This window comes from Sabethes cyaneus, chromosome 3 (genome assembly GCF_943734655.1).
Source record: "Sabethes cyaneus chromosome 3, idSabCyanKW18_F2, whole genome shotgun sequence".
In the NCBI taxonomy this organism is placed as follows: domain Eukaryota; kingdom Metazoa; phylum Arthropoda; class Insecta; order Diptera; family Culicidae; genus Sabethes; species Sabethes cyaneus.
Genome location: NC_071355.1, coordinates 36,456,798 through 36,483,216, shown reverse-complemented (window position 1 = coordinate 36,483,216; position 26,419 = coordinate 36,456,798). Strand labels below are relative to the sequence as shown.

Here is a 26,419-nt window from a genome sequence, read left to right as displayed (position 1 = left end):
CATATATAGCCGCTTACAGCTACGTTGAAAATACAAGTAAGGTATTCAATGCCACAGGGTGACATTGTCCAGGGAATTATTTCCAAAAGCGGCCTATTTTTTGGAATCGGAGAGCTTCTGATAGCAGGATTTCAAACATACAGAAGCTTTAAAAAGACTCAAACTTAATTCGATCTCGAAAATCTAACGAAGTCAGAAGTGCGCGCGATGGTGATAAATTTAAGGTTGTTGAATTTTTGCGTAAAGTAATGTAAAATGAATATAATGTGTGCTTAACAGAAAATGGTTAAACCGTATATTGTTGAAGAAGATATTTTTAGAAATAAATTAGAAATAAATTTAATTTCATTTTAAAAAGGCAGTGCTGGAAAAACCGTTTCTACGTTGAGCAAAGAAACTAAGATAAGCCAACCTAATCATACACCACCCCAAATATCGCAAGTATTCTACTAGACTAAGCATGCAACCGTAGAGGAGGAAGAATAACATTGTAACTCAGATTGAAAACTATTATTTCCCATAACCACATTAGTCGCAATTTTGCATCCATTTGACAAAAATTATTCTAAAATGGTAAGATAGTAAATAGAATGGTACAAAAATGAAGCAAAAACTATTATAAAATTAACACAAAATAATAAAAATACAATAATAAAATGATACCAACAGGCAAAGAAATGACACAAAATCAATGCAACAATAACAAAAATAATCTATACCTATAAAGAAGGATTTCTGTCTGTCTGTCTGTCTGTCTGTCTGTCTGTCTGTCCGTATGTTCCTTATAGAATCGAAAACTACTGAACCAATCGGCATGAAAATATGCATGTAAAGGTTTTTTGGGGCCAGGAAAGGTTTTAGTGATGGTTAGAAACCCCTCCCCCCACTAAGAGGGGGGCTCCCATACAAATGAAACACAAATTTCTGCATAACTCGACAACTAATCAAGCAAATAGAACAAAATTTGGCATGTTGGTGTTTTCGGTGACAAGAATTTATTCTATGGTAAACTGAGACCCCTCCCCTCTTTATAAGGGGAATTATAACTCCTCTCCTCTTTAAAAGGGGGGGCTTCCATACAAATTTCCTCATAACTCGAGAACTAATCAAGCAAATGGAACCAAATTTGGCATGTGAAGGTTTTCGTGGGCAAGAATATTTTCTATAGTAAATTAGGACCCCTCCCCACTTTAAGAGGGGGGGCTCCTGTACCAAAGAAACACAATTTTCCTCATAACTCGAGAAGTAATTAAGCAAATGGAACAAAATTTGGCATGTGGGTGTTTTTGGAGACAAAAATTTTTTCTATGATGAATTGGGACCCCTCCCCGTTTTAGGAGGGGGGGATCCTATACACATGGAATACAAATTTCCTCATAACTGAAGAACTAATCAAGCAAATGGAACAAAATTTGGAATGTGAAAGTTTTAGAGGGCAAGAATATTTTCTATGGTGAATAAGGACCCCTCCCCACTTTAAGAGGGGGGGCTCCTATACAAACGAAATACAAATTTCCTCATAACTCGAGAACTAATCAAGCAAATGGAACAAAATTGGGCACGTGGGTGTTTTTGGAGATAAAATTTTTTTCTATGATGAATTGGGACCCCTCCCCACTTTAGGAAGGGGGGCTCCTATACAAATGAAATGCAAATTTCCTCATAACTCGAGAATTAATCAAGCAAATGGAACCAAATTTGGCATGTGAAAGTTTTCTAGGGCATGAATATTTTCTATGGTGAATTAGAACCCCTCCCCACTTTAAGAGGGGGGGGCTCCTATACAAACGAAATACAAATTTCCTCATAACTCGAGAACTAATCAAGCAAATGGAACCAAATTTGACACGTGGGTGTTTTAGGAGACAAAAATTTTTTCTATGATAAATTGGAACCCCTACCCACTTTAGGAGGGGGGGCTCCTATACAAATGAAATTCAAATTTCCTCATAACTCGAGAACTAATAAAGCAAATAGAACCAAATTTGGCATGTGGAGGTTTCTGGAGGCAAAAATATCTTCTATGGTGAATTAGGACTCCTCCCAACTTTAAGAGGGGGTGCTTCTACACAAATGAAATACAAATTTCCTCATAATTCGAGAACTAATCAAGCTAATGGAACCATATTTGGCATGTGGGTGTTTTTGGAGGCAACCATTTTTTCTATGATGAATTAGGACCCCTTACCTTTTTAAGAGGGGGGGCTCTCATACAAACAAAATGCAAATTTCCTCATAACTCTAGAACTAATCAAGCAAATGGAACCAAATTTGGCATGTGGGAGATTTTGGAGTCTTGAATTTATTTTACGATAGTTAGAGACCTCTCACCCCTGTGGTAGGGGGATATGGACTCTCATACAAATAAAACAGAAATTTTTGCGAAACTCAAAAACTAATCAAACTCGAGAAATTCGAGACTCTTCCATAAAACATTAGTCAATACAAGACCACAAAAACTATCTATAGTAACACTAGATCATTCAGGACGAGACGGTCGTGAGTGTTGCCGGTGACCCGCCGTCGGAAGCGCCGCCCATTGGGGGGCTTGCAAAACTCGAGATTGTGACAAAGATCATCCGAGATCCATGATTTATGTACAACACAGGTTAATTTGTGGCAATACGAAGTTTGTCGGGTCAGCTAGTACAGAAATAAAAGAAAAATGCAATAAATGCAGACTAACTTCTTGTTTTTGACTCAACCTTTGAATTGGAGTTAGACATTTAATTATATTTTACAAGGGTAGTTTTTTACAATCGTCGGAGGCAACGATAGAACAAAGTGATGAAACAAAGATGTTAATAGTATCTCAAGGGAGATAAGGCGTGAAGCGAAAAGAGCGGAAAAAGAGGTCAGGGAGGGTCATTGAAGTAACAGCTTATTAAGTTTGTATAACGTTCCTTTTAACCCAAGCTGGGGGATCCGCGAATCGAATTGACTCTGCTGTTGTTCAAAGGTCCACCAAACCAATATCTGCAATCCACAGAGCCTACGGGGAAAAGTTGGCATCGAAGCCAGTTACAATTGGCTCCCATTAGAGCTTGGTTCGATCCGCGGATCTTCCAACTTGGGTAAAGAGGAACGTTATACAAACTTAATAAGCATTACTTCAATGACCCTTCATTACCTAATTTTCCACTCTTCCTTTCACACCCTGTCTTCCTTGAAAGGCAATCAAAACTTTTGTTTAATCACCTTCTACCGTTCCCACCGTTGATTGTAAAAAACTACTGCAACAAATGTGTTTTAATATTGAGTGAAACAAATATATTTCAGATGAGAGTAAAGTGAGCAGTCAAGAAAACTGAAGTTTAATTATGACACTCGATTTGTTACTAAATTAAGAAAAGTTTCAAATGGAACTAAACAAAGCAGAAGTAACGAACATAAAATAAAGAAAAGATTAGTTTTAGAATAAAATTGAGATAAACAGGTGGAACAACCAAAAATCTTATGATATAAAGATGTTAAAAAAAGAATCGAAGAACACTAACACGAAACTGATTCAAAATAGAACGATAGCAAAGGAAATTAGGACACAGTAATATTAAACATTTTCCACTGTATTAGAATCGTTGTCTTTCGTTTGGTTTTGCGACAACCGTATTTCTGGCTTAAGTCATAAACAGGGAAATTGACTCAACCCTCTGCGGTTTATTAATTTGTTGCAAAAATCACTTAAGCTTAGTGCTTTCGGTGTCGACGAACCGGTCACAACGGTGCGTCAGGATTGTTTTTTTTTTGAAAATGAAAGAACTTTTCAACTTTCGATGAATCATCACCGCACAAGTTTGGACAACAGCTAAACAAGACCATTAGCGTGTGAATTTTTTATTCAAGTAGACAAAGAATCACTTAAAAATAATAAATAAACAAAAAAAAAACGCACCAGCATCAGAAAGGTCAACACTCCCGCGCGCCGCGCGATCGCTTGATGATCGCGACCACACGAGTAGTGATGAAAGGAAGTGCACCGACGACGGATCGGACGGTTCTTTTTTGTTGCTGTTGTTGTGGTTGTGTTGTGATTCAAGGGACGAATAAAGAATAAAATATAACTTTACTGGTGGTGCTCGAGTTCCATTGAACTCTCTTGCGCCTGCCTGCCAGCCTGCCTGCGGCTATTCGCGTGCGCAATTATTTACGTTCCGTTTGCGTCGTCGGCGTCGTCGTCTCCCTGGAGGAGAGGCCGTGACTAATGCCAAATATACCTACCTACCTACTACTGCTATACTAACTTTCCGCTTGATTCGGGTCAAATACCCCGGTTTTTTCCCTGGCCTCCTAGCATGGGAATAGTGTGTACTACTACATTGTGTGTAGAAGCCGTCATGCACGTAGACAGATTCCCGCTGTTCCAATTTGATTGAACTTTCATCTCTGGAAACCGCAATTGATTTTGATTGTTAACACAGTACACAGTGAGACTTGTTAGCCAATTGGCAATGAACTAATTTCGGGTACGGGTGCAAATTTGAACATTCAATTGAGATAGCAGAAAGTGAAAACCACCTTCAACCGTCAATTAATTAAGCTTTGGAACCGAAATTTTACTGCACTGTTAAACAAATAATTGTTGTTGTCAAAAGTAAGTTGATTCAAAACAAGAATAAACTGAAATCAAAAATCACATTAAGACAAGCCTGCAGCTTATCAGCAAACAAATAGTGCGATAGATGGAGAGTACGTGCCTTCATTTCTTCTCGGGCTGATGCAATTAAGAATAATGACGTGACCTCAGCAAATAGAGAACGATTTCCGTATGGACAAATATTATTTCCCCTATTAAGTTAAGTGTACACTGTTTCGATTTGACCCTTAACTGTACCGTATGCAACTGAAACAGCAGGTAATTTTTGGTTGAAATAAGATCTACAGGCTTGAGGTTTATCATTTTCCGAAAAATGCCAAAGGATTTGGCCGAAACGTCGGGTGATTTTTTTTAAACATTTTTCACGAATGCAAATTACGAAACCGCAGAACATTAAAAAATTTATCTGTGATTATTTTATTCAACATTTATAACATTCTAGACTAAGAACAGATTTCGATTTGGGATAGAAAATCAAATAAACAACATAAACAAGCCAGCGTTAGGAACGAAGATCGCACATTCGGAATAGTTGCGAATTTTCGCACCCCACTGGTAAAGGTTATCAGCTATCATCACACCGATCCGATGGGATGCTGGCTGCTGGCGGAACATCACCCGCCGCGCCGCGGCGAGCGAAAGGAAATAAATATTGCGCGAGTTAATGTACTTTAAATTGGCATCGCCGCTTGTTTCAAAAGAGTGCTAATGGGCTCTCGCTAGCGATCGGAACCGATGAAATCAAAGGATGATGTTACAAGTTCGCTCGGTTACGTCAGCTAATAGAACGCGATCCGACCGAACAACCGCTGGCTTCCGCAGATGATTAATCGGTGTGAAACTGGAACAGTCACGAACAATTGGATTTTAACGCAGCGATAATGATAACGGCGGCATACAATCTATCAACAGTCCAGGCCAGCAGTGGGTCACATTCAAGTTCGCACTTACTTATTGTGCCATTTTTCTGTGGAATGTTTAAGGTCGTTCAGTACAAACTTTCAGCAATGAACAATAAAAAATCTCAGCTGTAATTTAGTACCAGTGATATGGCAAACCTTAACGACTAAATAAACCTCTAATTTATACAGCCATCAAAGCGCAGCAGTAAAATCACCACAAGGTCAAACTTTCGATGTTAACCTCCACAGCAGCGATACGACGAAGTTTCGATCCGGCACACATTCTGCCAGCCAAGCCAAGCCAGCATGGCCATAACCCAAAAAATAGTAAGAAGGTCACAAGCCTCCCTCAGCCCGGGCCCGGCGAAAAACTCAATCGCTTCAAACGCTGCTTGCTGCTGATGGAAAAACCAAACCAATATTTCAAACACAGAGAGCAAAGGAAAACTGAAAAACACACGATAACGAACGAGGCGACCACCCGCCCGCCCGAGCGAGCCCGCGAGACGACATCGATGAAAGTAGGTGTAGGTTAGGCTCGGACTCGGAATCATATCAGCCCGTAGTTTGCTATTGCTGGTTCGGTGGTAGTAGCAGGTATTGGTAAACTGCCAAAAAGTGGAGCTCCGGAGCTTTTCCGGTGTCCTTTGAGCTTGGATTGCTACACTGTCGCCCTTGACACAGTCTCGAGTCGATTCGAACTCGGCTTGTTTCCCGTCGTCGTCGTCGACGGCGTCAGCAATGTTTGGCACAAAAGTATTCGGAATTGGCTCCTTTCTATAGCCACATTGTGAGTGGTGGTAACGGTAGAGCGAATCCCGATAACAATCACGCTACCCCCGTCTTCCACCCACGACAGCAGGACACTGATTAGTTTGCTCAGCAATGGAATTAGACTTCTAAGCAGGTGCCGAGCGCTACTGGGAAGTGATTTGTTAATTTATTTGCACCACCGACAATCTTCTTATCGAAAGAATGTGAGTGAGGGGTTTGGTGGGCAATTCGATGCGAACTTCCGATGGTGCGAGTGGAAAGAGAATTAACCTTGAACGTTGTTTTTCACCATCGCATCGTCTAGCAGTTTCCGAAGAAGTTTAGCCATTAAATACTTACGAAAAGAGAGTGGTTCGGTTTGTTATACATACCTGCAAGGATGAAAAGAAAGAACATAAATTAGAAAAAAAACTATTAAACTGCTATTTGCTGCAATATGTATTTAGGTGAACGGGTTTTCTGGAACGAAAATAATGATCGATGCTGCAAGAATGCGGCGATACGTGACGTGGATAGTGAAAAAGCAATTATTTTCCAGTTAAATTTAAATGAAAGCTGATACTCCTAAAATTCCTTACGAGACGGTGTTTGAACGTAGTCCAGAAAGCAAATTTGACACAACGATGCACGTTATTTTTCTCAGTGGCAATTCGCAGCCTGCCCTGCAATTACGGGTAGAAGTTACCTTTATACTAAAACCTTGAAGCTGTGCTGTAACCATTTTTTATTTCATGACACAGCAACACTCCCTGGTTCCCTTCTCAATAAACGGTTAATAAGTACAGTGAAGTTCGCTGGTAGTCCCTCAGTTAGCACAGCCGACTCGGAAGGTACGACTAGAAACTGAAATGACATACTCAAAATCAAGCACAAAGTTTTCGTCGTCCGACGTCCTACACCAGCTAACATATCTCATATGTAGAAAACGTGTCGAATTTTTAGACTCCAGTTTCATTTTGGCAAGGGAGTTATAGTCTGATGTGAAGAATGATTAATTGGATGAACTGGAAAATTGGGATATAAAATATATTGGGTTATGCAATGGTAAGTGGGGCTCACATCCACGCTCTTTCGGTTGATACCCGAATGTTTTACTCACTAAACTACTCTGGCCCGTTATATTAAGTAGTGTGATACCTAGTTTTGTTTCATTCTAACAATTCTATCATTCCCGTCCGTATACACACCACACACTCCCACGCGGCATGATTCAATAAATTAAAGTAACTTAGGGATTTCACATATGTGATGGTCTCTTACTTTAACATTCTCACGATGAGCAAGGTTTTGCTGTGGACCTGATGCAACCTAGATTCTGTCACATATCACCTGCTGAGACGTGCATCGGCTGCATCCTGCCACAGCACCGCCACGGAGTTCCTCTTTAAAGACTGCTCTAGCATTCTCTACATAATCGGTAAGTTACACTGGACCAGGGCTTGAAAAGGGATCGCAAGTTGAATGTGACTGCCGTGAATGTGAACTTTCCGCATTCAAACTCCGCTTTTTGAACGATCATTTGACTGTTTTTTGAATCCAGTCAATCTGCCGCTTGCGCTGCTGCCGTCTTACAAATCATGCGGCATCTCAGCAAAAGCAAACAGTCGATCTCCCGTTTTGCTTTGCGCTTTGAGAATATAAACTGCAAACTGACTGGAAGCATACGGTGACGTATTTTTTCGTTTCTCTTTTTGTTTCTAAATCGGCTGCTCACAGTAATAGTGCGATGGTAATACAGTAATAGTGCGATGCGATGGTGTCACCCGGATATCGGTTCGACGCAAGCAAAATATTCGTTTGTATTGGACGGAGTCCGACCGACTTCTTCCATGCACATGTAGTGGTTGTTTTTTTTTGTAGTATTGAATCATACGATTGTGCGGTTGCTTTTCGTTAGCGTGGTGACTGCCAGTCATTTGACTGTTTTGCAGTCATTCGCTGCTCCAAACGGTAAAGGCAACTTGATCGAAACGAAAATGTTAAAAAGCTAAAGAACACGTTCGTTCTACTGCGTGCAATCGGCGTTTGACTGAGCAAACTGCCAGTTGTGTTATGCATAGCGTTCGTACTCCACCACTAAACGGACGGTGTGAACTTGAATGCGCGTTAGTGTGACTGTGGTAGAAAAAAAGGATCGGTCGAAGCCCTGCACTGGGCACAGTTGATAAATAGCGTTACTCCTCTGATCTTATTTCATCTATACTGAAATATTCATATCTGTGGTGGTATAGCTCTGGTTACGAGTAGTAGCATTGTAATACTGACAGGGTCCACGGTTTCAACCACTCCCCGGGTAGTTTAAGATTGATTTGAGGGGAGGCTTAAACTGTATTCAAATATTTCGGATCCAGAATGTACCCTTGCGGTGCCGCAGTTATGATTCTGCACGTCTGTCAGTCTACAAGTTCTCAAATAGTCTGAAGTTTTCACCGTGTGAAACGCTACAGCCCTTGAACGCATTCCTCCGTTTATCGATATAACCTCCACTGTTTCTAGGCCGTCATTTTTTTTGGGTGGTAGTCCGAGGCAATCCCTTTTCCCTTTTCACTTTTCATACGAGTTTCTTGAGGTTGCATAGAGGAACACTAGCAGATACGAAAAGAGCAAGGCCTGTCGGTAATCGGTAATGTCGCTAGATGCAGAAACAACGAGTTCTCCTGATGAAATCCGCTGGCTGCTTATTTGCCACTCGGCGTCTTCAGAGGCAAAACTCACTGTTGTGGCTTCGAAGAGTCCTTATGTTCGCTGCGAACTGCAATATGCAACTGGTCGCTGGGTTTGTCAACGTTCCAAGAGGTTCGGAAAACCTCTTTCTGCATTTTGTTTCCTGCTTTCAAGAAAGGCGTTCGCATAGGATTACCTTTTCATGCGAAGTATCAAACCATCTAGAGACTCTCGTGAATAAGCTGCTTTCTTTGGGACTGTGAATTGAATCTTGACTATTTTAAAAGACTATCCAACTCCCCAGCACAGTCATGTCAATTACCGAAACAAAGTTGGTAGATATTTGTTGGTAACCAACCTGCGTATGGAAGAAAATTATTTCACATTAGGGGTAAATTTTACAAACAAACGAATGGCGTACCCATGGGGAAACCCCATTTTCTGTGTGAGCTCGTCGTGGCAAACATAACAAAAGTTGAATGAAATTTTCACACCAAATCGCTGCACAATTGGTAAAAACGAGCCCGTAATCCCAAGAATTAGAAGCCGCTGGTTTGGAATCTTACAAGATACCTATTTCTATGTAAAAATGCAGGAAATCGAATGGTGATAGTTTCATCCTGCGCAGACTTCGGGAAGTGGTCCATTTTGCCCTATTTTCCACAAAAATCATGATAAAAACTAATTAAACTGCATAAAAACTTATTTGCCGCCCGTGAAACAAACTCAAATAGCTTCCAAATTTTGTCAAAACATCAGAAGAATCAAATTCCATCCATTCCATACTGTGCGAAATGCAAGAATAGTGCATTTTGCCCAAAATTCACCTCTAAATACATAGTAAAACCTAATGAGAGCGATTAAAACTAATTCAAAGACAGGGGAATCACCTCAAATAGTACCAATTTACTCGAAAGACATCAGGAAAGTTGAATGTCATTGATTTAGTACCGTAATGAATTCACAAATGGTCCGTTTTGCCTGATTCTCTCCTAGATTTACAAAAACACGTTCATTTGCTATTGCGTTAAAAATTCGCAATTTTTCGACGATGATGTCTTTAGAGAACTTTAACAATAAAATACGGCGCATGTTTTTAAACTATCAGGGTGATCCTATATTCATCTATCAGGGTGATACAAACTTTTGTTTTTTTAAATACGTAAAAAAAAAATTTTTCTTTAAAAAAATGATAGAACACACTAAAATAAGCAACTTTGCTGAATATAGTAACTACATATCTTTTACTAGTTGCGAGATATAATGATTTGTTTTAAAAGTACACCTAAAAATCAATTCTGCACAATAACTTTGCATTCAATTTATTTATTGCTTTCAACTGTTCTCGAAAGTTATTCAGCATGATAAAATACACATTTTTTCTGAAGACTGTTTTTGCCTTTGAGTTAGTTTTAATCGCTTTAATTAGGTTAGCTATGTGGATGGGGGTGAATTGGGGGGCAAAATTGACTATTCTTGCATTTCGCACAGTATGGAATAGATGGGATTTGTTTCTTCTGAAATTTTATCAACATTTGGAAGCTGTTTGAGTTCATTTCAAGGGCAGCAAAGCGGTTTCTATATTATTTAATTAGCTTTTATAATGATTTTTGGGGATAATAGGGCAAAATGGACCACTTCCCGAGGACTTCTGCGAGGAAACTATCACCAATCGATTTCCTGCATTTTTTACATAGGGATAGGTGGCCTAGGTCTAAACCAGTGGCTTCTAATTCTTGGGATTACGAGCTCGTTTTTGCCCATTGTGCAGCGTGTGGAAGAAAATTATTTCACATTGAGGGGTAAATCCTACAAGCAAATGAATGGCATACCCATGGGGAAGCTACATTTGCTGTGTGAGCTCGTCGTGGCAAACATAACAAAAGTTGAATGAAATTTTCCACCAAACCGTTGGTAGGCAATATTTACTGTAGCGTTATGACCATAGACGGGCATGACGTAAACCATTTTGGAAAATGAGGAAGTATCTGTTACAAAGAATCATTAATTGGATGAAGTGAACAATTTCGATACAGACTAAAAATATATCGGGATGATGGCAGGTGGGGTTCGCACCCACGATTTTTCGGTTAGTCTACTTAATCTAGCGGGCGGCGGTAGTTTAGTTAGCAAAACAGTCGAATATCAACCAACTCCACCTGCCATCACCCCAATATATTTTTGGTCTATATCGAAAATGTCCACTTCATCCAATTAATCATTCTTCGCATCAGACACTTCCTCAATTTCCAAAATAGAAACGTATGTATGCAGGTGTTCCAAGATACCCCAGAGTAGGACATCTTTCCCCTTCATTTTCCAAAAAAAATTTCATTACTTTCCCCTACCGTCCCTTCATCAATTGTAGAACCACCGTTTTAAAAAATATTAATAAAAATATGTTTGATCGCCTTTCAAGGACAAGACTAAAAACTCGAGGTTGGTCTAATACGCCTGAATTGATGCAATATACTGCTCAATATTTGCTATTTCTAGTACAGATGAAATAAATTCAGCATTGCCAATCCGAAACCAACGATTCGAGGGAATCACTTGCGCTCATGTTCGTGTTGTTCTCTACATTCATGCATTCTCGACAATTAACGAAATTGAATGTGAATCATTCATTCATTTTGAACTGCCGACAACGGCCAACGAAATTACAATAAACGTAAACATTACTTACAAGTTTTGATTAACTGCTTTCAGTCTGGTTTTGGTAGATTTTAAGAAGCAGGCAGTCTAAAAAACTTATCTTTCAAATCTAAAATATCGGTCAATAGCAAGAAAATTAACTGACAGGTTAATTGAGCAATCATTCAACACTACAGTTCGTAAATTAATTGTTTTGAAGGGTCTACTTCGAAAGACAAACACTGTCAGCAGTTCAGTAGTCATGCCCACGGGCTGACAGATAAAAGAATGCAAAACTGTATGCACTGAATGCGTTTGATATTCGCCTTCATGCACCATGACTGTCAAATTTTTCAAGCGTTGGCTACCATACTCAAATAGTGATTTCTCACCAAAACACTGAAGAAGGTTGTAGGTAACAAACGTTGCACGTATCTGCGAAGTATTTGTGCAGGTCAATAATTTGCTTTACGAACTATTTTATAGTAAATATTCTGTGTACGAATCATTCGCCACCAAGTGAATATTTTGTGAAATCCATAGTTCCAAAATAAAATGGAAAAAATTTCATTTACTCTTATTTGAGGCTCTACTAAGATGCTCAAAAAGAATACTGGCTGTTCCATAAAGGAATGCGTCATATCTCTCGTGAGCAGTACGGTGTTTTTTCTCGAGATGTTGGGTTAAATACTACGGATTTGATGCAGTTCATATTATACTGTAGCCAAAGCATGGAAAACGGAGCTCAAATCGATTATATCAATACAGATTTGAAGGCGATCTTTGGCCATGTGGACCATGATTTGTTAAAGTGATGAGGATGGGTATGGTGGCAAAGTTTTTAAACTGGCTGAGGTCATACCTGGTTAATCGGTCTTTGCCTACAATAGTACGCAATACACATTCGAACCAATTTTGTAATCGATCTGGTGCCCGCAAGGGTTCAATCTTGGTCCATTGATTTTTTTCGCTTTTTTACAATTTTGTATGAGACTGAGAGAGGTTGTAAGAGTCAATAGGACCTGACCCGAAGACCTGAGTCAATGGGACAATGATACCTGATACCAATATTGCGAAGCCCAAGCTCGTGTGATCCAACTCTTATTTATGCATGCACTGGGACGAATTTTTGCGATTGTGTATTTAGCTTACAACCACCAGTTAGCAGAATGTTTGCACACAGCACCGGAGTTCGTTTGTCGACTTGTCGTCCACTTGCATCAGTGGCGTAAGCGTCAAGTTTCGAGTGCGGAATGTAGTGCCGTTCCGTTAGGCGTAGTGCTATCTCGGAGATTCAAATGACATTTTATTACTGTCAGTGTTAAATCTTGTGTAAAAGGAAGTTTCATTGCTGAATTGTTAGCTAGAAGGAGCCTAGCAAGCGGGTCTAGGCAGTTTTGCGAAGCCCACATTCGTGTGGTCTAATTTTCTCACTCACGCGTACTTACACTAACGAACGCGCCAGCGTAAGCGTCCCTTTCGGACTCTCGCTCGTACTTATTCATGCATTGAGACGAGTTTATGCGAGTGCGTGTTTAGCGAATAGCTACGGTCGTCGCTCTCGTTCTTCGTTTCGGCTCGAACAGCTGATGCCGATTACACGCGGGAGCTCGCACACCCGCCCGTGAGTAAAATCGGGGGCGAGGAAGACGAAGAAAAGAAAAAGTAATGCGAAACCTGTATCCCAGTGTGCCACTATGCCCCTCACGGGCAGCTGATTGCTCAGGAGTTATTTGACTTGCGAAAAAGCTATGCAGGAAGACGATGTGAGGATGTGCGTGCGCGAGTGTGTAGGTAACGGAATGTCTGCACACAGCATCGGTGATTGTTTCTTTGAATGCTATGCTTCTCATACGCACTTGCGTGAGAGTAAACAAGGTAGGCTTCTTGCTCGATTTGCAACATTGGGTCTAGAAAGCGATTATTCGTTACGCTGTGTAATCAGAAATCATCTAAGAACGCAGCACAAGTCGCAAAAGTCGCCAGAGTGTTGATAGTCAAGGCTAGAAGGAGAAGATTGTAATCACTGATCACACTAAGATTGTTATTCCTGCCGCATTGACGTATTTATTGATACTACTTACGTCATCTTCGCGATTGGACGGTTAATAAGTCATACCGACAAGTCCGAAGAGAGGTAGATCACGATGGCCACTTTGATCCATAATTGCAACAGTGTTTAAAATATTAGAGAAGGGTCCATGAAGCAATTGGGCGTTCATTCACTAGCCCTGCAACCAACATACCCTCACCACGAAATTTTCTAATGTTCAGCCGATTACGATTCGTTGCATTTGAAGACGGATAAGGCTTTTCCAGTATCGATTATTCGGAGTCCATGCACGTTTTGGTAGTACGTTTAACACCGACTTAAAAAGAGTTCTGTTGTGGAAGCTGAGAGCTGAGGTTGTCACAGAAGTTACTAGATGTACCGTGGAGTATTAGACTTGTGCGATGAAAAGCAGTTGAATAGGATCCCAATAGTTTTTTTTTTATGACACCTTGTGACAAGGCGCCCGTATTCAGTGTAGTCATATATTCTTAGTTTTAATTAAACTAAATTGAATGGAATTATCCAATGATCCGTCATACTGCAAGCATTCCTTTAACACATCGGTTGTGCTAGGCCGCACAAGCACAGCTGAAATAATTCCTTAAGAGGGGAAAGATGTAGTGCAAGCCGCTAAGAAGCGGCTTAGCAACCTTGAAACACTCAGCTCAACAGCATTTTACGGAGGTTCGTCGGTAGCAATGTAAGAGCCATCTGCTTGCGCTTAACTAAGAGGGCTTATTTCGAATCCTCCTCGTTCTTCCTGCTGCTTCCTTAAGCTTTTGGAGTATTTTTACAAAAGGCGTGTCCAATCAGACACATTTCGCAAAAGCCCATGCAAGTAGTGGCCCCAGCATTCGCTTGAGTCGTTTTGACGCAGCGTTCGCAAGATCCCTCAATAGTGTGCATCTAGTAAATTATCTTCACTTTAAATTACTTTGATCACTTCTGTGCGCTGATAACTGACCTATACTGAATTTATTATGGGCAGTGTTAAGGTGAAGACAAAATATGAGAAACCCCACAGGAGGGTTGAACCAGCAAATAAGAAATTGAATGGCATACCAACGATCTGAATTGTAGAATTTTAAATTCCCCTCATGACAATGTTCGGTCACATGTTGCTATCACGATCAAAAAATACTTTGACGAATAATTGTACGCAGCCTGCCGTACTCACCAGACCACCAGGCATCGTTTGAACAACAATTGTCGCTCGCAGCCAAACACCGTCAACTAACCATACCATACACATTTAGCGTGGTATTAAAAGTAAATTGATATAGCTTTGTTCGCCTCAAATGTCATTTACTAGCAGAATGATTGGAAAGAGAAGGTCCTAGTGATCGACAATACCTTGGGTAACATATTATTTCGTTAAGAGCTAGTTTATAGTATGTAATCTAAAGCATATGTCAATTGATTGAGGAGCAGTAAACTATTTTATACTTTTTGAAAAGCTATTTAGATTGCACATTCATTCCTAAAGACCATCATTTGACTTGAATTATATCAGTCAATTACGCAGTGATCTAGTCCAGGATATGCTTGACGGTGGTGATCGTTAGAAAAGGTTATGATTATTTACAATTTTCTATTTTATGTGTGTGAGCAAAACAGGGCAAAACACTGCAGCCAGCGTACCCGTAACCGGTACGCTAGTGAAAGTTCAATTTGGAATTGAAGTAACCATTGGCCTTTCCTTAATAGATGTGATTTGATCAGCGCTAGATTATTCAAAAATTGCTTGTTCAATTTTATTAGTGTTGCTGGAGAAGGGAAAGATCACTTATTTCATGTCATCCAATTTGTTGCTTAGATTGAAGGAAGAAAAGTTAAGCAATTCTCGTGGAAACGCAGCCACTACTGATACCAAGTCTTTAAATATTGGAACTTTTGTACTTGATTGGTTGAATCATTTTCAACAAAAAATAGGAACCACACTTTTAATACCTAGAAATAGTAGACTCGTTCGCCAAGGGGCCCGCTAGTTTTAAAAAAATTCAATTTTTTGCAAATCTTCTGGACACCTAATTTGATGAATGTTTCGCGTAGCATTTTTTCTCAACTTTCCAATGGTGGTCTTACAATGAAAATTGGTTGCGTGGCTCATGGCAAAAAGGCGATTTTTTGATAAAATCTAATATGGCGACCAAACCCAAGATGGCCGCCAAAATTTTTTTAACTCCATTTAAAAGTTCTGTTCTTCTTCCTTACAGAACCATGCCATTTGTTGGTTGTTTCATTGCAAATTTAGCAAATATTACATAATATAGATCTCAAGGTTGGCTCAAAATTCAACTTTTTTTAAATGTCGGGCCCCGCGGCGAATGAGGAGCCCACTGTTTCGAGGTATTAAAAGTGTAAATCTCATTTTTTAACCATTTTCAACCAATCAAGTACAAAAGTTCCAATATTTGAAGACCTCGTGTTAGTAGTGGCCTCGTTTGAACGTGAATTATTCATTTTCAGTGTAAAGAAACTTAACAGTTTTGACGTCTTATGGAAAGGCAAATAAAAAAGTGGTCAGGTTTCGTAAAAAGATGTTAGATTAATCGATCAGAAATTTTCCTACGGAATGATTGACAAAAATAGAAGAAATCGCTAAATAGTGGAAATTGATGATGGGTGAAAATTCCCAGTAATTTCGGGCGTAATTTCCCCATACATCTTCTGCGCGATTTTTCAAATTCCCAAACACAGACTATACGTAGCACTTGCAAAATAATCCGGGAAAAGGCAAAGAGATAGTAAAAAATGCGTCCCAAGTAACAATTCTAAGATTAATTACGTTCCTCTAGTGGTTTTCATGACCAATTTCATAAAACCGCTAATAGAATTATGAGCTCCACCAGCACTTTCTGTTGACCGCTTCAAGACTGCTTTCCGACCAAGGGTCTCACTCTTCAGAAAGTTTTTATAACCACTTTAAGAATAAGGTTATAGGCTCAAGTAGTCTGATCACATACTACCGCCATAGTTTAATAAAGCTTTTCGCTACAAAGCTATAAAGCATTGTTTCAGTCCACCAGTTTTGTTAACTTAAAAATACACCCGTGAGCAGAAAAGTTAAAGTTTTACTGTAAGATTCTCCTGATCGATTTGGTTTATACTGACCGTAATCAAATATCCCGTATAATAATAATCTATTTATATAAGAGGCTTATGTCTGTACCGAAAACCAGGACGTCATAAGAGGCTTATCGGTAACTAGAAACAGACCCCTGACAGGACGTCATGCTTTCGTAGCAATGGGTTGTATTCGCAGTTACCTCAGTCACTGATTGACTGCTGGACTGCTCGATTGCTCAACTGGTTGACTAGACTGCTCGACTGCACTGGTCGATTAGACTGCTCGATTTGATTGGTAGATTGGACTGCTCAACAGAACTGCTCGACTTAACTACTCGATTCGACTACTTGACACATTTTTTCGACTTACTACTTGACCCAATTGCTCGACATAATTGAATGATTGAACTGCTCGACTGGACTGTTCGATTCGGCTGCTTGACTGGACAGCTTGATTCAACTACTCGACTGTACTGCTCGACTCAACTGCTTGACTTAACTGTTCGATTCGATACTCGACTCAACTGCTTGATTCCAGTGCTCGACTGGACTACTCGACTCAAATGCTCGAATCGACTCGACTCAACTACTCGACTAAACTACTGAACTCAACTGCTTGACTCAACTACTCGATTGGACTATTCGAATCGGCTGCTCGACTCAGCTGCTCAACCCGATTACTCGGTCTAACTGCTCGACTGGACTACTCGACTCAACTGCTCGATTAAACTGTTCGATTGGACTACTCGACTCAACCGCCCGATTAAACTGCTCGACTTGACTGCTCGATTAAAATGCTCAACTCGATTGCTCGATTTAACAGCTCGACTGGACTGCTTTGCTGAACAGCTTGATTCAACTGCTCAACTAGACTGCTCGACTCAACTGCTTGACTTCTATTTGATTCGACAACTCGACGTAACTGCTCGATTCAACTGCTCCACTGGACCACCCAACTGCTCGACTCAACTGTACAGTGGTTTAAAAAGCGATAAACGCGAACCTGGCGTTTTTAGAGGAAAAACGCAAATAAAATGCTTTACTATCTGTAGCAAAGTTGTTGTATGTCATCAAAAGCAACTTTTGGCATGAATGAATTTTTGATTAATCCTCCTAAAAAGGAGATAAAAATTTTATTTTTTCAACGATTTGATAAAACAATTTGATTTCATCGGCAAACTTGTAGAAAATAAAATTTGAAAAATCTTTGCCGAAGACACTTTAGCTCTATCTCTTCAAATAAACGATCTACAACTTTTTCAAAAAAATCCATTTAACTATTTTTGATGGGATTTTGAAGGCCCACTATGTTCTAGAGACTTGTCTATATTTTCAAAACACATCGTTTTGTCATAATATCATAACAATATCTTGATGCTTCATATTAGTTTAATGACTTATTTGTCGAAAAATAGTACTTTTTCGTGCCACAATATCGCCGAAAGTGGCCAATAGTTGTAGAAAACATAATAATCATTTGAAAGATTAATATTTTGGCTTTCACACTCAGGTACCTTCGTTAGTATCCCTTGGTTAGTGTGGGACTAAAGCGTCTCTCAAAAATTGTCATTTATAACCTTTCATCGATATTTTTTAATAAACCCTAGACTGCTTGACATAATTACATACTATTTTGAATTACTCTTTTTTGAGTGTCCGCGAGTGAGGCAGATGAAAAAGAGATCTAGCCATAGTGCTAGCTCTCTTTTTCATCGTGATGTTAAAGTGTGCGCAAAAGAGTGAATAGAGTATCATGTTTCTCGTTCTTGCATAAAAGTAATGAAATACAAAATTTGGCATCTTACAGCTCTAATTTTACTTTCCAGAAGTTTGCCGAAGAAACCAAATTGTTTTATCAAATCGTTGAAAAAATAAAATTTTTATCTCCTTTACAGGTGGATTAATCAAAGCTTTATTCATGCCAAAAGTGGTTTTTGGTAACATACAACAACTTTGCTCAGCATAGCATTTTATTTACGTTTTTCCTCTTAAGAACGTCAGATTCGCGTTTTTCGCTTTTTAAACCACTGTGCACTGCTCGACTGGACTACTCGAGTCAACTGCTCGACTCAACTGCACGACTAAACTACTGAACTCAACTGCTTAACTCAACTACTCGATTGGACTATTCGAATCGGCTGCTCGACTCAACTGCTCAACTCGGTTGCTCGATTCAACTGGTCTACTAGACTACTCGATCTAACTGTTCGACTGGACTATTCGACTCAACTGCTCGACTGGACTACTCGACTCAACTGCTCGATTAAACTGTTCGACTGGACTACTCGACTCAACTGCTCGATTGAACTGCTCGACTTGACTGCTCGATTAAAATGCTCGACTCGACTGCTCGACTGTACTGCTTTACTGAACAGCATGATTCAACTGCTCAACTAGACTGCTCGACTCAACTGCTTGACTTCTATTTGATTCGACAGCTCGACTTAGCTGCTCGATTCAACTGCTCGACTGGACTACTTGGCTCTACTGCTCGACTCAACGTTCGGCTGGACTACTCGGTTCGACTGCTTGACTGGACTACACGACTCAGCTGCTCGATTAAACTGTTCGACTGGACTGCTCGATTAAACTGCTCAACTGAACCACTTGACCCGACCGCTCGACTAGACTGCTTGACTAAATTGTTCACAAAATTTTGAAAAATGAGTTAATCACAGCAAACGATCAAGAATTTTCTAAGAAACATTTTACTCTAATCAGACTACGTAAATGTTGCAAACAGCCAGAGTTATATATAAGATGATTTCGAATGCAGTAAACTTTGAATGCGTTTTTCTCGAAGTCAGAATTTTGTCACTCGGTTCTGTCTGACTTAACACCGACCATAAGAAATCGGTACGCGGCAGACAATGGACGGTTCAGGGCCACTCACACAAAAGAGCCATTTTGCCCACCTAACGGATGGCAACTAAAATTTTGGAAATTTTTCGCGATCCTTAAGCTCAACAACAAACGAGCTCAGAGAGAAATGAGAGTATGTATATATTAGCTCTCTCTCTCTATCTCCTCTTTTTGTTTATATTTTGTTTTGTTTATGCTTGCCCAGTTTTGTTAAAAATGGCGTCGAAATAAGCATTCCGGGAGCGCGTTGTACACTTCAACGTACTGCAACAGAAATCTTGGCAAAAAGTATACGGTACAACATTTAAAAAGCAAATATGTTGCGGCTTCGACTGTTTACCATATCCTAAGCGGCCCAACAACTATTCGGAAGCAAGCCAGTGGAAGACCAGCCAAAATTATGGACGCAGAAGGACATCGTTCTCTTTCTCGTTTCTTCAACAACAAGCCCTCTGGTTTGGCTGTCAATTGAGATGCACCAGACGAATGTTTGGAGAAAATATTGATCCCGTTTCTACAAAAACATCATGCAGATGGACAATACGTGTTTTGGCCGGATAGAGCATCATCGCATTACGCCAAAAAACACAATTGTTCCCATTCGATCCCATTTTTACCCAAAAACCACGACCCGAAAAATCTGTCGCAGTGCGCCCAATCGAAGATTTCTTCGGGACTTTGAGTTCTTTGGTGTACAAAAATAACTGGAGAGCCACGAATTGCAAACAGTTGATTGGTAGAATCAAGAGATGCATTCGTAAAGTTGACATGAAGGCCGTACAATGCTCCTGTTTCGACGTCAAACGAAAGCTTCGCCGAACAGCCGATTGCGGATTGTTTTCAAATGTACACTAATTTTTTTCAACAGTAGATAATGTATCTTTAATTTTGGTAAATACGATCTTCTCCATGTATCTGTCTTTTTTTGACAGCCTGAGAAAAAAATTCCAAAATTTTAGTTGCCACCTGTTATAGAATTAGCACAGTGGAGATGTTTTTCTTCATATAAATAAAATCCAATGCGAGCATTAAAACTATCTGTTTCAGTTTCCGGTTGACTCTTTTATGTACAACATCTTAGTGCTGTATTATGCAATATAAGAACTCAAAGAACTAATACAAAGATTAAACATCTTCGCAAATACTGGTCAATGAAATGTATCCGCAGTTTTCTGAATTCTGAACAGACATTTATATTTTCCGGATCGTAAGATTCGGGCTCAACTAGTAACTAATAAATTTTCAGCAGTCTCCGTTGGTTTACAGCATATGCACATTAAATTTTATCGTGCATATTGATATGATTGGTGGATAAAATCAACGCGTCATCGAAATTTTGCAATTTTCAAAAACGGGTTGTTTAAACTAAATAAATACATTCAGTTAGTCAATCTCAATTTCTAGCATAATCATTTCAGTTGCTTCCCGCGACGTGAAATCCACAAGCCAGTCGTCGTATGTTTTGGGGTCAGTAGGATCGTTGCACTAGCCCCGTAATTGTCAATCGTGTGTCGATGAGCAAGTGTGAAGCCTTAAGGCGTTTTTTAGACCCAAGGCCCAGGTTTTCTTTGGACATATTTCCTCCATTACTTCTCAATTCCCAAAAACAGACGCCACACTCATACATGGATTCTGCTTCTGCAGCTTAATATTCGGACCTTAAAAGTTGTAGTTTAACGATTAACGAAGCAGATATGACGAAACATGTTTGGACGGGACGGAACAGGATTGGATAGCATCAAAAAGACAAGCTTGGTTTTTCTCAAATTTCAAAGGCTCATTCCGTCCAATAATAGGAGCTCTTTAGACAAATAACGTTTAAAAATTTATTGCAGAAGGTGATATTATAGATAATTTTATCCAAATGTGTGACCAACTGCGACCAGCTAAAAATTCCTCATGCTTTAAACTACGATTTGTCGATCACATGAACCAATCGATTCGATCGTTTTATAAGTCCAACGAACAGTCCAATTATTAGTGAACGATATCGATAATATGTTACGAGCTGGTAACTTGTTGCGAACACGACTGCCACAAGTCTAATTTTTTTACACTTATGTTGACTATAACAGAAAAAACAACAACCATTGTCCAACCGAGCAGATAAAGTTTGAACAGCTATTCTCTCCGCCACATTGGAGGTCGATTGATGGCATGGTCAACGATAATTACGCTCACGCGCGGGTCTCGACTTTCGCCGACAAACCGCCGCTGCTGCTCCACCGTACCACACCGTACCTCACCGTACCGCCGCGGTGAAACAAAGTCCAACCGCCTAATAATGTTTGGGCTTGCTTAGTTGCTGCGTTCACCAGAATGTTGCATACTTCAGCTAACAACAACTTTACCGCACACAATTTCCAATGAATGGTCACGATTGTGAGTTTGTCAGTCAGTGAGGGGGGTGGTTCTGTTGTTTACTAGTGTGTACCCACCACGCCACCCCCAACCCAAACGCCGTTAGCTAGTTACGCGCTGTGCATGCAGATTTGCACAATAATGCATGCGTTTGACAATCGTCGTCGTCGTCGTTGCGCGCGGTAATAAGTCAATTAGAGTGCAGTAAATTTGCGTAAAATAGGCCTGGCTCTGTGCTGTCGAGTGGAGAGTTGAGTGAGCTCCCCTCCGGCTTTGAGAGATTTCGCGATTTCTCGATTGGTCGGAACCGGAACAATAAAGCCAATGAATAACGACGACAACAACAACAACGACGACGACGATGATGAGCAGCACTAGAAATCTCAACATCCGTGTCCTTCGAACGATGCTTCGGACGCGCGGCGGAATGAAACAATCGTCAATAATGGGTTTAATATAATTTAATTTAATAGCAGCGGTCGATAATTTATTCATCTAATAAAGCTGTTTATTTTGCGTTACGCAGCACATAAACAAGAAAAACAATTAGATCGAGTATTGTTTCGTACTTCCTAGAGTAATTACTGTTAAACATGATTTCTTGTAATGTGTCAAATTCATGCAAATTGACTTGGTTAGGAAAAGTAAAACTGATTTTTTGGGATTGATATCCGTCCACTGAATGGAAGGGTCATGATTGAATGGGCCGGAAAATTAATTAACTGGGATATCCTCCATCAAGCGAAACCGAAATTCTACAGAAATACATTTCCATTTTCATCCAAAAAATGAGAGCCCAATTCATTACCGGACTCTGCTACTTGTTCTTCGCTGCGATGAAGGATATTTGCAGAACGGTCCCTTATACCAACTCTCACAGGAAGGATGAAAAGACAGGATTATCCTACGAAAAAGTCATTCAAACACAAGCGCAATTCAAGCACACTCATACTATAGAAGTCGATCGATATTACGTCACATCATCAACCTGACACCGACTGACCAAACTGCATTTCCATAGTCGTCGTCGTACAGCTGGAATTTATTTTAATCCGTCCGGATCAAGAAGCAAACGATAAATCTCCTACGTTGCTTCGCAGAGTAATACGCTATGGAAACGGCACTGTAACCCGTCCGTCATCAGTTAAATGACAGTCGTAAAGAGGTAATATCTGTCACCGAATGAAAGACTTTGGTAGATATTTTTATTGAAGTCACTTTTCAAAGCTCGGTACAAAAACTGTCTACTATTTCCAATAATGCAACACAAAAAAAATCCCACCAGAACGTATACGACATGTATTAATACTCAACTCCCTGGCTGACTGGCGAGTTCTGAATCGTGCAGGAATATTTAATTACCAATCGACAAACAACCCGGTGTGACATCAACAATCGACACGCGAACATTATGGATCGGCAGTACAAATGTAGCATTCCTTTGCCCATAAAGCGACTCCAGTTGCTGACTGGCGGCCGGTTGTGCCCGGGCAGGGATCTTTGTTTGCAACCCCCTTCCCTTGCAGATCGCGGAGACGTGGACACGCGAACAGCTGATTGAAATTCTTTTGTCCTCGTCGTCATCACCCGTTGCCAGCGGCCAGGGGGTGACAAAGTGATCCGTCATGCCCGTTAGGAAGTTGGATTAATGACAGTTATTTCAGTAGTGTAGCTAGCCGGGTTGAGTGGAAAATGTGACAGGAAGTTGACTGATAATGGGAGGTTTTGATGCTAATTTTGGCCTCTTGTTAACCGTTTAGATTTATTTTTATTTTCAAAAACGAAACTGATTCCAAGAAAGCGTAGATTACATTTCTTCCAGTGTATTATACTGCAATATTTAAATAGACTGCTAACAGTTATACAAATATTGTGCAAGACTCAACAAACAGTACCTACTTACAATATGTCTACTAAGGTAGATATAAAAGGAATCACATTTTCCAAGTGACAAGGCAGTGATAAATCAAAATGACCAAGATTACCATTTACATTCTAGTACTAATCGCTGTTGGCTCGGTAAGACCAGTACTTCTGTTCAACTAATCCCTACTTTCTCAACTTTCGCACATAAAAACTTTAGCTCCTACCATCGATGACCGGTGCTCAACTACCATGGGCTAAGGACCTTATTCCAGGACTAGGAAGTGGTGCTGGTGGTGGTGGTGGTGATGATGATGGCGGTAGTACAACCCAATCACCATTGATTGCCATTATTTCTTCGTTGGCAAAAAATAACCACACTGCAGTGATGGACCAAATACAGAAAAAGCTGCAAGATGCTTTGAAGTCAATTGTTCCACAATGATCCCGTTTGATCGAAGAAAACAGTAAACTGGCCGAAAATGGTTGAGAATTTAAATTAATGATAATTTCCTGACTAAGCAAAGGCTGAGTTACATAATCTGTCATCTGAATGTACGTAAATTTGTTTACTAATTTTTTTTTAATTTCAGTTTCTCAGCAAGTGAGAAACCAGTTTGCTTTTTGGCAATAATAACATTTAATATTAGCAACAATAAAAACCGTTACCTGATAGGGTTTTGCTAAATGATTCAAAGAACTGCAATTGTGTGCTTACAATTGTTCGCACTGTCAACGATCTTAAAAATTAAACTTGTTATTTTGATGCTATCTAATCCTGTTCTGTCATCCGAACGTGATTTGTTTTTTGTCATTTCTTATTTCTGAACTACAATCGAACAAGGCACGAACATCTATACCTATAAAGAATGATTTCTGTCTGTCTGTCTGTCTGTCTGTCCTGTGTTCCTTATAGAATCAAAAACTACTGAACCAATCGGCGTGAAAATTTGCATGTAGAGGTTTTTGGGGCCAGGAAAGGTTTTAGTGATGGTTAAAGACCCCTCCCCCCACTAAGAGGGGGGGGCTCCCATACAAATGAAACACAAATTTCTGCATAACTCGAGAACTAATCAAGCAAATAGAACCAAATTTGGCATGTGAGTGTTTTCGGTGACAAGAATTTATTCTAGGGTAATTTGAGACCCCTCCCCTCTTTATAAGGGGAATTATAACTCCTCTCCCCTTTAAGAGGGGGGGTTTCCATACAAATTTCCTCATAACTCGAGAACTAATCAAGCAAATGGAACCAAATTTGGCATGTGAAAGTTTTCGAGGGCAAGAAAATTTTCTATGTTGAATTAGGACCCCTCCTCACTTTAAGAGGGGGGGCTCCTGTACAAATGAAATACCAATTTCCTCATAACTCGAGAACTAATCAAGCAAATGGAACCAAATTTGGCATGTGTGTGTTTTTGGAGACAAAATTTTTTTCTATGATGAATTGGGACCCCTCCCCACTTTAAGTGGGGGGGGGCTCCTATACAAACGAAATACAAATTTCCTTATAACTCGAGAGCTAATCCAGCAAATGGAACCAAATTTGGCATGTAGGTGTTTTTGGAGGCAAGAATTTTTTCTATGATGAATAAGAACCTCTCCCCACTTTAGGAGGGGGGGCTCCTATACACATGAAATACAAATTTCCTCATAACTCGAGAACTAATCAAGCAAATAGAACAACATTTGGCATGTGGGTGTTTTTTTTGGTGACAAGAATTTATTCTATGGTGAATTGAGACCCCTCCCCTCTTTATAAGAGGAATTATAACTCCTCTCCCCTTTAAGAGGGGGGGCTTCCATACAAATTTCCTCATAACTCGAGAACTAATCAAGCAAATGCAACCAAATTTGGCATGTGAAGGTTTTCGAGAGCAAGAAAATTTTCTATGGTGAATTAGGACCCCTCCCCACTTTAAGAGGAGGGGCTCCTGTACAAATGAAATACAAATTTTCTCATAACTCGAGAACTAATCAAGCGAATTGAACCAAATTTGGCATATGTGTGTTTTTGGAGACAATTTTTTTTTCAACGATGATTTGGGACCCCTCCCCACTTTAGGAGGGGGGGTCCTATACAAACGAAATACAAATTTCCTCATAACTCGAGAACTAATCCAGCAAATGGAACCAAATTTGGCGTGTAGGTGTTTTTGGAGGCAAGAATTTTTTCTGTGATGAATTAGGACCTCTTCCCACATTAGGAGGGGGGGCTCCAATACAAACAGAGATGCCATATTTTCTAAAAAAATGTCTGCAACTGCTCGAAAACCGAAAAAATCGAGCAGTTTTCTGGCTACTCGAATTTTCTGGTTTAAAAATAATCTGCGAAAATCTGCACACTTTTTTAGGAAGTCTGTGAAAGTTGAAAGAGCTTCGAACAAAAATCTGCACCAAATCAATAAAAGTCAGAAAAACTGCAAATATCTGCAAATTTATAATGATCTGCAAGACCGTTCCAAAAATCTGCAATTTGCAGACAAATCTGCAAATCTGGTATCCCTGAATACAAATGAAATACAAATTTCCCCATAACTCGAGAACTAATCAAGCAAATAGAACCAAATTCGGCATGTGGAGGTTTTTGGAGGCAAAAATATTTTCTACGGTGAATTAGGACCCTTCCACACTTCAAGAGGGGGG

General features: G+C 39.9%; 1 protein-coding gene and 1 long non-coding RNA gene across 2 annotated transcripts in view; one reads left to right on the top strand and one right to left on the bottom strand.

Moving 5' to 3' along the window:
• The window catches only part of LOC128743981 (protein fem-1 homolog CG6966), a 184,766-nt gene that overhangs the window by 43,015 nt on the left and 115,332 nt on the right, over nt 1–26,419 (bottom strand). The gene's annotated exons all lie outside the window — the stretch shown is intronic.
• On the top strand, nt 23,868–24,547 carry LOC128743985 (uncharacterized). Its single transcript, XR_008412346.1, has 2 exons — nt 23,868–23,932; nt 23,997–24,547. It is a non-coding gene; the product is annotated as an uncharacterized LOC128743985 (long non-coding RNA).